Here is a 13,490-nt window from a genome sequence, read left to right as displayed (position 1 = left end):
ATCTCCAGCAGAAATGGAATTCCTATCCTGATGTTCAATGAGGAGAGCTGTCATTTCAGCTTCAATCACTCTTGTGCTTGTGAGATTTCACTCACGTGTAAAGAAGGTTTCTTTAAGAAAGCCTTTAAGATGTGCTGGTTTTTGTGTGTCGATTCCTTCCAGCACCTTTCTCAAACATAACGCTTCAGTGGCAAATGGAGAATATGAAAACCGACAACGCAAATCAGGAGAATGCAACATGAAGCGCTTTGGCAGCCTGAAAGGGTGTGTGTGTGTGTGATGTGGTCAGACGGTCACAGTTGAAGCACCTGACAAACTTGACGCCCCAGTCAACTCTTTGCGAGGCCAAAAAGAAAGGGTAAATAAAACCCAGTGATCCTAATATGCTCCCTGTGCGCTTGGCTGGACTCATGAGGGGCTAGCGTGGTGTGTTCGCCCGATAGGCCGCCTTTTGTCCGGAGGAATGACGGCCACCCCTCTGTATTTTAGCTGTGTCCAGGGCCAGCGTAGGGCCAGCGGAGGGGGGACTCGGGGCTGCGCAGGTCGACCTCTGAGGTCACCATCTGAGTAACCAATCCAGTAAAAGAAACAAAGCAGAAATTAGATTGGCAGCCAGTGAGGGTGAACGGTCCGTCGAAGACTTCATCTCAAGTGACGGCACGCAGGCAAACTGAATGACTCCGATGAGATCAAGCAATTGTGTGTTTATGTGTGTGTGTGTGTGTGTGTGTGTGTTGATTGTGGGACTGAGCGTAGTGATTTCAGTTGAAGTAGTTTTTCAGGAAAAAAAGAAAAAAAATACGGTGCAGCGTTGTTTTATTAGTAGGATAAGTAGTAATTTTAGTAGAACCAAAGAAAGACATTCACTCACTGAAGAGAGAGACAATGATAGCAATAAAAATAAAATAAAAAACACAATATTGTACATTTAAAGAAGGTTTTCATCCATTGCGTTAGTATGACTGGTAGTGCTGCAGTGGTCATGGTGGTGGGTGAAGCGGTCATAGCCTCAGTGACCCTACCATGACCTTCACAGCAGGACACCATGTCGGACACCGAGAACATGATGCAGCAACAGACTAAGGAACAACAACCACATAAGGCCATCGGTTTGAAACAACATCCAAAACGACTCGTGCACAGACAGAGCTTTCACACGGTCTTAAAACAGACTTTTAATCTCTGCCCAGAGTCTGATGGCTCCCTAAATATCTTAAACATTCACTCAATCCTCACTGTGTAATTACTGTGTAATTTAAAATAGCAAAAAATGACATTATAAAACCATAACATCCAACCTCCCACTGAAGGGAGTCAAACTCTTAAACTGTCAGTGTTTGCTAACCATAGATTGTTCTGAAACACTCTTTTGTGAGTGTTTTAATATACATGTTTCTTTGAGGCACTCAACAGAAAAAGTTTTGAAACTGTATGAAACACTTGTTTTCTGATATGAAGATAGAGACTTTTTTCCCTCTGAACTACACAATATTGTTGTTTATCCCTAGTCACAGAATGTGAACCTCGTAACATATTTGTGTAGCATATAGTCCATAGAACTCTTTAGGGCATGCTTTTCACATGATAACAGGAAGGAAATTATTCAGTTTGTTTTTAAGCCTGTTTAAGGTTATTGGGACTTTATCTGTATGCAGCTGCCTCCTGATGCAGTGAACCAGACAGTTTCCACACACACACACACACACACTGCTGTGACCTTCACCAAAATAGTGGGATGGCCATCGCTGTCAGCGAGAAGGGATCGTTACGGCCTGTTGTTTACTTACAAAGCTCTCCAAAACAAGTTGCCTTTTTACCTGACATCTTTATTACACTTCAAACTGTGCGACTACCTGACCCGGTTGCAAACACGGCTAGTGCCAGAGGCTCCTCATGTCGGGGTGAATTACAGTGAATAACAAGCTGTGCTGAAACTGGACGTCCTAAACCCGCTGGATGATTTTAAGACCGTACTTGAAGCGTGGATCTTACATTGTTGTAACTATTTATAGTAACTTCTGATTTCTATTGTGTGTGTCTGTATTGTCTGTCCATGTGGAGACATTTTAAAAACAGGGCTCCTATATGTAAAAAAAAAAATTTGTTTTCTCATGAGATTTCCCTGTACATGGCAGGTTTAAAATAAAAAAAATAAAATAATACAATAAAAAAAATGTTTTTTCCAAACACCTAAATGTCAAAATCCCACTTTTGAACAACAAGTTCACACTTAAAATTATAAGGAACATTTCACAACCACACAACCAACACATTTCTTTCTAATCAAAATGTAGAGATTTGTCTTTCCTTAGCTTTGTGCTCCTTAATAGCTTAAGAGGAAATAAAATACTTTATTGGTCATTTTACACATGGTAACTGGAGGTTTTGTTTCTCTATATCCCTCCTCGTAAACACACATATCCCCTCACAAACATATGAAACCCTCAGTGCCTGAGAAGGTATATTAATATACTGTAGGTGAGGAAAAAAAAACAAATGGACACATATTGCAGAACATTAATCCTAATCTGTAGCCTTCTGCTCCCTCTGAACTTCCACCATCAGTTATGAGTCCAATATATCTGTGGGTCTGTGTTTGTTTTTCCAGGGGTATTTACTGCAGCTTTTCATATATTAGAGAACACACTGGGGAGTGTTGTTTTTTTTTTTGTATACCCAATGTTAATGCTCATTAGGAAAACAAACATGGGCTTGAGAGTGCATCATTCAACGGTTATCTGCGGCAGTCGGAGTTGGCAGCTTTCACTGCCAACATGCCACTTGTGGGAGAGAGGAGGCGGCCGGGTGTGTGTGTGTGTGTGTGTGTGTGTGTGTGTGGAGGGGGGGTGTCTAAATTGTCCCCAGGTGGGTTGGGATCCATTCAGTAAAATGATGAAACTGCTTTTCTGATTCCCTGTCCACTTACAGTACACAAACAATAAATTCTACCTTGTTAGGTATCTGATAATGTCACATAATATTAACTCATATTACATTTTCTCAATGCTGATTTCGGCATCCAGTCTTTTCAGAATAAATGAGCATGAACCAACATGATTTCTGTACATATGCTTTAATAATTTCCAAGAAAATATATAGACCTTTTTTGTACTTGCAGCATGAACTATGTGGGGAGGGATTAACTTGTTACATTTGTATATAGACACTACCCCCCTATTCACCTTTATATTTTTATTTTCAATTCATCATTTTCAGTCTAAAATCATAATGAAACAGAACAAACTCAAAGCATTCCTCCTTTTACTCTACACAATGGAGACAGAGTGCCGACATATAGTATGTGGCTTTCTCTTTTCGCTCCAACATGATGTCAGGGGGATGTATCACTGAGAAATACATCCATTTGTGCACTCTCTTTTTATGGAGAGCTGAGCTGAAACGGCTATGGGAACGCTGGTCCGTGTCAAAAATGAGAAGCAAACAAAGAAGAAAAAAAAATCCAAGTTTTATTCCTTTTGTTTCAGCCGTGTATAATATGTTAAAATCCAGAGGCAGAGGAAGAAATGAAGGGATAAAAATAGACACAGAACAAGTCGCCGTTTGTGGGCAGAAGACACCCACAGATAACTTTCTGAATGGTACGCCTCTCCTTTTCTCTATCCATCATAAGATGGGAGAGGAGAGAAAAAAGGACTAACAAGATGCACATTTTACATTGAAAACTGTTATTGTTCCTTCCCTAATCTGGCCCACCATCTGAGAGGAGGGCTGCGCTAAGAGCGGGGGGCTTGAATGGGAGGACGAGAGCCAACTCAGGGACAGGGGAGTGGGGGGAGAGTAGGCAAGGGGTGGGGGGGGTGGGGTGGGGGGGGTTAGTCTTTGGCTTTAAGGGGGGGATCAGTAGGGAAGTGTAGAATGGATGTTTCTTTTTCTCTATGGGGGGAACTTTGTATTTGACTGTTGTTTGTATCTGTCTTTCAGTGGCCTGATCCCCGTGGGCCTGGACAGCGAGATGCCTCTATATGTGTTTGCGTGTGTGGAATAGTGTGTATGTCTGTTTGTGTGTGTGTGAGGGAGGGAGAGAGAGAGAAAGAGAAAGAGAGAGAGAGAGAGAAAGCAAGGCTGATGGTGGGATCTACCCCTCTTCTTTCCTACAGCTGCAGCTCAGCGGATTAGCCGTCATCCACAAGGCAACATTACACAAGTAGCCTTTGAACAAAAGTCATGGATACTATTAATGATATGGTAATCCTTAATGGAGCTACCTCCCAGTAGTGATTATACTGACATGGGAAGAATGTCCAAGACTCCTGGACGCAACTACCCAAACAACACTGTGACTATTGTTACCAGGCCTGGTCTGAGGCCTGCACCTACATCCACTGGCATCAGCCGACTGACAATCCCTTCCTGCTACACACACACACACAGAACTGCCCCCTGCTTTCTTGACACCCTTCCCTCCACCCCTATCACCCTATGAATAAAAATGAAAACCCAAAAATGGATGGAGAGAAAGAGAGGGAGGGGGAGCGGAGGGAGGGGAAAACAAAGTGTCTTGGCCAGGATCAGCCGGGGATTTCTCCTTATGTGGTTCCCACACACTGATTTGGGCTGGATCCCTCCTCGCTCTCTCTCTCGCTCTCGCTCTCTCTCTCTCTCTCTCTCTCTCTCTCTCTCTCTCTCTCTCTCTCTCTCTCTCTCTCTCTCTCTCTCTCTCAGCCGGGGAAGACCACACAAACACTAAATGATTTCATGATTTAATCTGAGTGTGCTGAAGGAATATGGTGGTGGAGAGGATGAGAGTTGGGTCTGCACTCCCCCTTCATTCCTGGGGTGCTACAAGCCGCTAGTCGGGGTGTGTGGGGGTGAGTGTGTGTGTGTGTGTGTGTGGGGGGGGGGGGTGCTCCAGGGGGGTAGAGAGAGGCCTCTGTTTGCCTGGGTAAATGTTCTCTGTTAGACAGGCTAGGTCACAGCAGGGGTGTTTAACCCTCAAAACTTGTCTCTTTTAAATACAATTACCAATTTCTCTGTTCACTCCTGCTCCTAATCCACTCTGCCATTACTCCAATTATGAAAGTGAACACACTTATAGAAATTCATAATGTCATAACTGTGTATAATGCAATAAATAAAATCTGTAATAACAACTCGTAATTATCTTCTAATGATTAAGAATTAAGTTGAATCCATAACATAACTTGTTGTGCATAAGATATTAAATTATACATTGGTTATTAGTTTTAAGTATTGTTAAATTGTGCATGATATACAGTAGCTATAGAGGGAGAGTAAATGAGTGTGTAGCAACTTGTTGAATACATAAAGTAATAACTTTGCACATAATGTAATAAGTTATTACACTATACACTGGTTATTATATTATAATTTTAAGGATCTTTTTTTAATGAATAATATAATAAATTGACACAAACTAAAATCCTTTAGTAAATGTTTTAGTGCATTTCATGTGTTATATTTGATAAACTTTTGATTAGTTGTGTATTACACTGATCCACTACATTTTGTAATGTTTTCTTGGATGTAATCCATTTCTTACGGTGTTCATTTATCATTCATTCATTCATTTTCTTTACCCACTTCTTCCTGTTCACCAGTCCATCACAGGACTTTCACAGATTGACAATCAATCACATTCTCATTCATACCTGTGGGGCAAATTAAGCTGCCCACTCACCTGATTGAGGGAGGACACCCACCTACACTAGATGGAAACTGCTTTTCTCTCTAACACAGTCTCCATCAGAGGCTCTGTCACGCGCTCCTACTCTGCTTCTCACCGGCTTCAATATGGACTGCCACCCTGACTCTGATGTAGACTCTCACTCTGGCTCTGTCATTGGCTCTCACACTATTTCTCACCCTGGGTCAGATGTAGTCTCTCGCACTGATGAGAACCATTATTGCCATCAAATGTACTTTCAACTACTTCTCAGTTAACCTTCACTATAGACATGTTAGTGCTTAGCACTTTGAACAGAGTGCCGAACCTATTACTCTGCACCCCATTTCTTCGAAGAGTATACAGGATTCCTACACAGGCACAGAGTTTGAAGCTGGAGAAGAAATGAGCGTAATGTAGCTTTATAAAGGTGTTGACTGCAACAGTGGCCTCTCAACACAAAGCAAAAATCTTTCTGGTCAAGACAGCTGCTGGATGTGGGTCTGGATTGCACAGAGGCATACGGCCATTGGCTGGTATAGAGTGAAAGACATCGACTGGCAAACCACAGGACAACAACATGTGAAAGAGTCCACTGACAATCATGCGGACAGTGCCTAGGCATCACAAAGTTTTACCTGCAACTCACACATGTAGCCCACCCTCCACACAGACACACCCACACACACATACACACACACACAGATACAAAGACACAGATGCATTCACAAGTAATTTAATCTAGTGTTTGCACACACACACAGGTGCATACACACAGGTTTCTCAAAATGAAGACCACATTCCCCATAAACCACAAAGAGGATGGTGCTACTCGTCACACCACATACATTTGTTGTAAAGAGAAAGAAGAAGGATGTGAGCCAATAACAGATCTTGATAAGAGATTTCCTTTGTTTTTGTGCCATAAAACAATATCCCTTTGTGCCGTAAAGCAATCCAGCAGATTTATGGTAGAGGCTGCCAATCTTTTCTGCAATAGTCTTGTTTATGTATGGTAGTTATAGGAATGTGGAATTAATGTGGTAATGATTTATTGATGGTAAAATGCTACACATAGCACCTTTAAACTTCAGCGCCATGTTCTCAGTCTTTCAGGTTTACACACTTTCCCTCAGGGCTCCATGCCTCACCCTCAGCTCCCAACTCTTACAACGATTAGACTGTGCTACTTCTGTCAAGTGTTGCTCTGACGTGTGATTAGAGAAAGTACTATTGTATCAGGCAGTTTTCTTACAGTAACAGGTATTCCTGTTACAAATATTCTGATGCATTTAAATGTTTTTTTTTTTTTTACACTTTAGGGGATTTATGTTTAAAATATGATTGTTTGGAGTCAGTTGAAAAAGAAAGACTGAAAAGTTTAGTTTGATTTAAGATTATCTTGAAGCGATCACTTTCAAGGGAGCCCGTTAATTTATGCTAATTTACAAACAACATTTAAAATGCCACTTTTTAACCATTAGGCTGCCTCTGGATCAGCACTCTTTGTAACAGCTCTGTCCTTGCTTGACTGATATGTCAAAGTTGAGGACATGGCGGAAAGAGGAGAATGAAAATACCACACAGGCACTGACACAGGGATCAATCCGATTGGAATGATTTAGCATTTCTACGTTTTGAATAAAAATGAGAGCGCTAGACGGTGGAGCAGTTTGATTAGTGAGATCCTTAAGTCCCCAGAAGCCTCCAAGGCCCTTTCTCTCTTCCTTCACTGCTAGAAGAAAAGTCCTCTTTCTCTCTTTTCAGAAGTCCCTTGGTACCCCGGCTTTTTCCTCACTGTTGGTATTACAAAATCCCCATTCAAAACAACCCTTGTCACCTGTCAACTAAGCCAGGCTGGTTTGCTAGGTCTTTATCCTCAGCACATACACACACACGTACACAGAGGCTGACTCCCAGCCCCCCGCTCCCATTTATGCACATATCCCCTACATTCATACAGATACATAGACACAGACACGACCACAAATCCCAACCACACACACACACACCCACACACACACACCCACTCACCCATGCTCACACACTAAAACCACATGTCTGAGTGCTGTTACTATAGCAGTTTAAAATTCATTACCCTGTTCACTTTTACAATCGTCTACACTGGGATGGGCCGCTTTCAGCTATTCTTTCACTAGCGGTGGTCAAGGCCTAAGTCTTCACGTGCACCAAGAACCAACCAAGAACCAACCATGTTACATCGCACGCCACATCTGCCGACCATATGGGAGAAAACTACACAAAAGCAAAAGTTAAAACATATATGGAAATGAAATGTAAAAGATAAAAGCAAATTAGATGCATGTTGCATTGTTTCTATGGGAAGACAAGAGAGAAGAGAAGATAACCTGAGGAGGGTCTTTTGATTTAATTGAAGTGGACAACAGTGTGCAGGATTTTTTTCCTTTCAGTTGACAAATTTGAGTCCTCTCCTGCGCACCTCTCTGTGGAACATTCAGGTGTGCAAAAGTTTTATTTTTTGAAGTTTGTATGGTTAAAAATGTCGGCTAGTCTGGTTACACTCCACCACATTTTTAGCATATTAGCAAATTACAACCCATAGTTTCTCTGTATGTCTCTGTGCCTGTTTTGATTCCTGACTTCAGTCTGAGTACAATAAATAAAAAAATAAAATGTATATATTTTTTAAAAAGGTACGAGACAGGGCTGTTAACATGTGCATAAAATCAGACATGGCATTTCTCATTTTGATGATGATTTTTTAAACCATCAGAATATTGTTTGCATTATAAAATATATATCAAATTCCATACTTCCAAACATTACTGCTCTGAAAAAACATACAAACATACAGTGAAATGCTATTAGTCTTGTTGTGTGATGGCTATTGACATGCATGTATACATGTCCGTGCCTGCTCTTACCAGCTTTGCACAGATAATGTAATGTGTGTGTATGTGTGTGTGTGTGTGTGTGTGTGTGTGTGCCTATGCTGGGAGGGCCCTTGCTATGTCCCAAACTACCATGACGATGGGGCAGTGAACATTTCCGTTGTTGACCAGGGAAAGCCGGTCCGGCAGCTGTACAAACCTGGGCTTAAGCAAGAGTCCCAGTCTCAATCTGGGAGGGGAGAGAGAGGAAGGGGGGGTGGGGGGGGGGTGGGGGTCTGGAGAGGGTTAGGGGGGTTATGGGTTGGCCGTAGAGAGGCGTAAGGGTCAGAGCAGAGGGTGGTCATCCGGCCCGGTCACTTAGCCACGGCCCACAATGCCCTGAGCAGCCGTCGCTCATTAACCCGCTGACAGCAGCTCTGGACATGGAGGAGCGTCGCCCCACACAGAAAGGTCAGGGGTCAATCAGCCCTCTCTCCGGCCATCACATCGATACGGACGCACAGCCAGAGACTTAACCCTCAATCAAAGGATCAATGGTGCATCGTCAGGCACACCAACATGCAAGCACAACACATACACACACTCACAGACACACACACACACACACACACACATCAAAACAAATTGATTTATCAAAGGTATTTAGGCTTTCTCAAACTAATCTACTTTTCAGGTCTTTGGATGATCCTGTGCCGTCTAATCAATTTGAACGAAGACAAGATGAGCACAAAGACATTACATCTGGCTAAACATTGATGATATTTAGGGCTTTTTCTGCAGTGAAATTAGTTATTAAGGGGAAGATGGGAAGTGAAATACTTGACTAGAATAGAATAGAATAGAATAGAATAGAAGTGTCGGTAATGCTTTATTTTACAGCCCGCTAATTACGGTGTAACGAGTGAAATAACAATGCTGTAGTTACAGGGTACATTTAGAATAAATATTGATTATATTGTTAGTAATAGAGGTATAGAAAATGTTAATGGCCAACATATTGTATATTTACTAATTCCATTACACTTTCACTGCTTTAGGCTACAGGTTTCCTATAACTGCAGGAATAAAGGTGTGTTTTGAAGAAATGCACAAAGACACTGTAACAGTAGTGTGCAAATAAATGTATTCAAATAAAATTATTCAGTTGTTCAATTGTGTAAAGTGGACAGGAAGATGAGAGGAGTTCGGAAGTGGACTGCAGGTGAGAGGGCAGTCCAGCAGGGCTTTGGCTCATCTCCTTCTGTTTGGCAGGTCTGTTGGAGTGGTGTCTCTGCTGTTGCAGCCATGTTGTCAGCAGATTTCTTGTTCTTCCCCTGGAATATGCGGGATAGCCAAGAAAAGAAGCCACACTTCTTCTTCTTTGGTTTTGTCGACAGGCTGTCTTTGGCACTGGAACTGGACACTGAAAGTGTCTTTTCCAGGGTCAGACAGGACAGATCCTTGGTGTCCTTCACAGTTTCAACCACAAGGCTTGGTGGAGCTTTGAACTCAACCTGGATGGCTAGAGCCTGGGACTCCTGAAGCAGGTTGGTTGATCCTTCCTCAAGCAGGTGAATCAGGGTGTTTTCAGCAAGAGAGACGGGGAGAGCCTCCTCTGAGGTGGAGTTATTGTCAGGTCCAGCAGAGAGGACAGGGACTTTTGTTCCCTCACAACATTTAGGTTGATGCAGGACGGTGACAGAGCTTTCAGCAGCGGCCTCAATCTGTGCACAGGAGTTTCCGTCTCGATGATAAAAGGACATTGTTCGTCCTCCTTCTCCAAGTCCTGGAGGAACAGCATCAGTTTAGAATCAGCTTTGACGATTGGCTCCCATTGATCAAGATGATCTTGAGTAGGGGCATGGTGTGCAGCACAGGCAGCCATAAATGTAGAACTCACTGTTGAGGAAGCATAGATGTGCTTTTCACCAAGTTCCTCCTCCTCCAGGAGGAGAGAGAGGAACTGCATCAGGTGAGAATCAGTGCTGCTGACAACAGGTACCCATTTGTCAAGCTGGTCCAGAGTCGGCCCATGCTGTGGGGAGCAGTGAACTGCAAATCTAGAGAGATGTGATGAAGGGTAGAGGAGCTCCTCACCAAATCCCTCCTTCTCCAAGTCAAAGTGGAATTTGACCAGTGGCTCCCACTCATCCAGGCAGCCCAGAGTGGATCCACAGGGTGAGCAGCAGTCAGCCACAAATCCAGATGTGTCACCTGGGGGAGCATAGAGGTATCTCTTTCCAACTGTCTCCAGGTGGTAGTCATCGTCAAAACCAAAGGGGGACTGCTGAAGCAGCCTCAATCTCTCAATGAGTTTGAAGTCATCAGTTATTGGTTCCCATATATTGAGGCTCTCAAATCCACAAGCAGGTTTGGAGCCGAGACCAACAGCAGACTGAGGTGAAAGATCACAGTCGAGCTCAGCAGTCACTCCAGAGAAACTAGAGGCTTCAGCATAAAGGTACTGCTCCTTGTTCAGGACTTTCGCAAACATGCAGTTGATGTTTTCATGGCGATCGTCATTAAGGGCATTGAGTTGAGCGACCATTTGCATGGATGCTGAAAGAAATGCAATGGCAACATCTTAATAATCAAATAACCATAAGGCCACTGTATCTTAATTCAAGGTCAACATGCTTCATCATAGCTTCATCTTATGCCTTTTATCATAGTTTTGTTTCAACAACAAATCTAACTGTGAATTTACAATGTAAATAAAACTAAGGAAGAACTGGACACAAATGCAAATCCTTCAACACAAATAACTAGTCTATCCTGACTGTCAGTCTCTTGTTTGTCTGTTCAGCAAAATCCTCTGTACTAATCTTTTCCTGTTAAAATAATAAAATAAAACTCTGCTGCATTCTGTCCAGCTGCATTATGATTCATCAGATGAAGCTCAGGCCCACAGATGTCCCACTTCGTTCATGGTTTATACTACACCTGATTAAAAAACAAATAACTGAATATTTGGAATTTTTATTAAGATACCATATTTTGCTAGTTAGCTCACTCTAATCTTACTATTACCTACTACTATTACTACTATATATTACTATTACCTATTACTACTACGTACTATCACATCTGAGGGGATACTTTAGGAAAATAAAAATAAAAGTTATTCATCTTCAATTCAGCTTTTCAGGTAGAATTTCTTTTTTCCAGAACAACCTGTGCATCAACCCATGTAGTTAATAGAAACATGGGCAGCACTTTACAATGGCCTTGTTCCAGTGCATGAACCTTTAAGCACCGATAACATTTGTTTTGTCCCCCCTAATTACGTTATTGTACCCTGTAATTATTTTTTAAAGTATGCAGTAATGACAAAAACAGTTACACCATAACAACCTTATAAATCTCTCATAATTAGAGATTTGGCTTCCAACCAGAGTTACATTAATTGAAATGACTTACTTTCAGCCTGCACTTGTTGAATTCCTCCCAAATCACAGCATGTGCGTTGCCATCGACTTGCACTGGAAGCAATTGGATGTGGGTTCTCCGTTCCCCCTGTCCTGTTTGCTTCATTATTTAACTTAATTTCATTATTTAACTTAATTTAACTAATTTAACTTTTAACCCCAGTGAAACACAATACCCACCAAACATTTATTTTGTTTAGCATTCTATTTGTGGTGTGCTATGGGGCCGAGGGTAATTCCTACCTCACAAATCATGTTTGCATCAGTTTATTAGAGGGCGAGTATTATCTGCCCTGTTTTTTAATGTGTTCATTCAATTTAGAAAAAAAGTAACCTTATTCCTTATTAGTTAATTAATGACAAACATGAAGCATGTTTATGGGTACTAAGATGAGAACAAATGGCAAGGTTTATAGACTATTTCTAGAGCCTTCCTATGTTCAACTGGGTGAAGTCATCCAATTTGATTCTTGTTTTGTGGTTTTCACGCTGAACTCAAGTTAAACATAATGATGCTCTCTCCGCCAGCCAGGCACAGACAACCCCTGCAGCTTGTCAATGAAATGGGCTTTCTCACAAATAAATGTAGTCCATCACACTGGAGTTAAGATAGATTGGGCTCAATTATAATGTCCATAATAAAATCAGTACATTTACATACATACAAGTAGATTTAAACAATAGAGCTACTAGAGGATAAACTCTTGACAAGTTGTCCAACAAAATCTCCCTCGTTACACGCTCTAATTCCAGATGAGATTATTTCACAGCTAAAATAACCCCACTAATTTGGCAGTGAGGGCTGTTAAGAGGGTTTCAGAGTGGGTCTTAAATGGCCCTGAGATGTGAAGAGGTTGTTGTCTTATTGAGTAGAAGGAAGAATGGAAAGCTCTTACATGGATCTGGTTCACACACTTGTGAGAGGGCCCATCATCTTAAGGGTGCTACAGGCATATTACTCCTCTGAATTGATTAGTTCGTCATGACTGACCACCGGTCCAAGTGGAATTCTTTCTTTATGAGTGAAGGCAGACTGCTGTGGTTTAGAAGTTTCTACACTTTGGTGTAAAGACAACAGGTATTGAGAGGTAAAAGAGACTGAAGCGTCATCGCAAAGAAAATGGGAGTTTTCATTCTGGTCACACATTGTGTTGCGGGGGCTGCTGAAGTGGAATTCAGTGACCGTACTTACGTATATGCACCTGCTAATATTTGGGATATCAAGTATTCCAGTTTTTTAATTGGTCTGAGTAAACATTATTCAGTTTATATTAACCCTGATGAGCTCTTATCTTTATTTTTATCTTTATTATTGTGGGAATATTATCCATATTACTAAGGCATGGCAGTTCTGTTCCTATGGTTATATTTAGAAATTTCTGTTTATTTGTGTATACAGAGATAATTGTGAGTGGAAGATGAAGACACATTAAAACCTTAACAAGGATGTGAGCTATTTTAGAATAATAAGTGTATCTTTACACCCTCGACAAGCAATAAAGGTGTACTTCTTCTCTCTCTCTCTCTCTCTTTCTCTCTAATATAGTGACTGATCCTGGTAATTCA

This window comes from Centroberyx gerrardi, chromosome 3 (genome assembly GCF_048128805.1).
Source record: "Centroberyx gerrardi isolate f3 chromosome 3, fCenGer3.hap1.cur.20231027, whole genome shotgun sequence".
Lineage (NCBI taxonomy): Eukaryota > Metazoa > Chordata > Actinopteri > Beryciformes > Berycidae > Centroberyx > Centroberyx gerrardi.
This window is presented reverse-complemented; position numbering follows the sequence as displayed.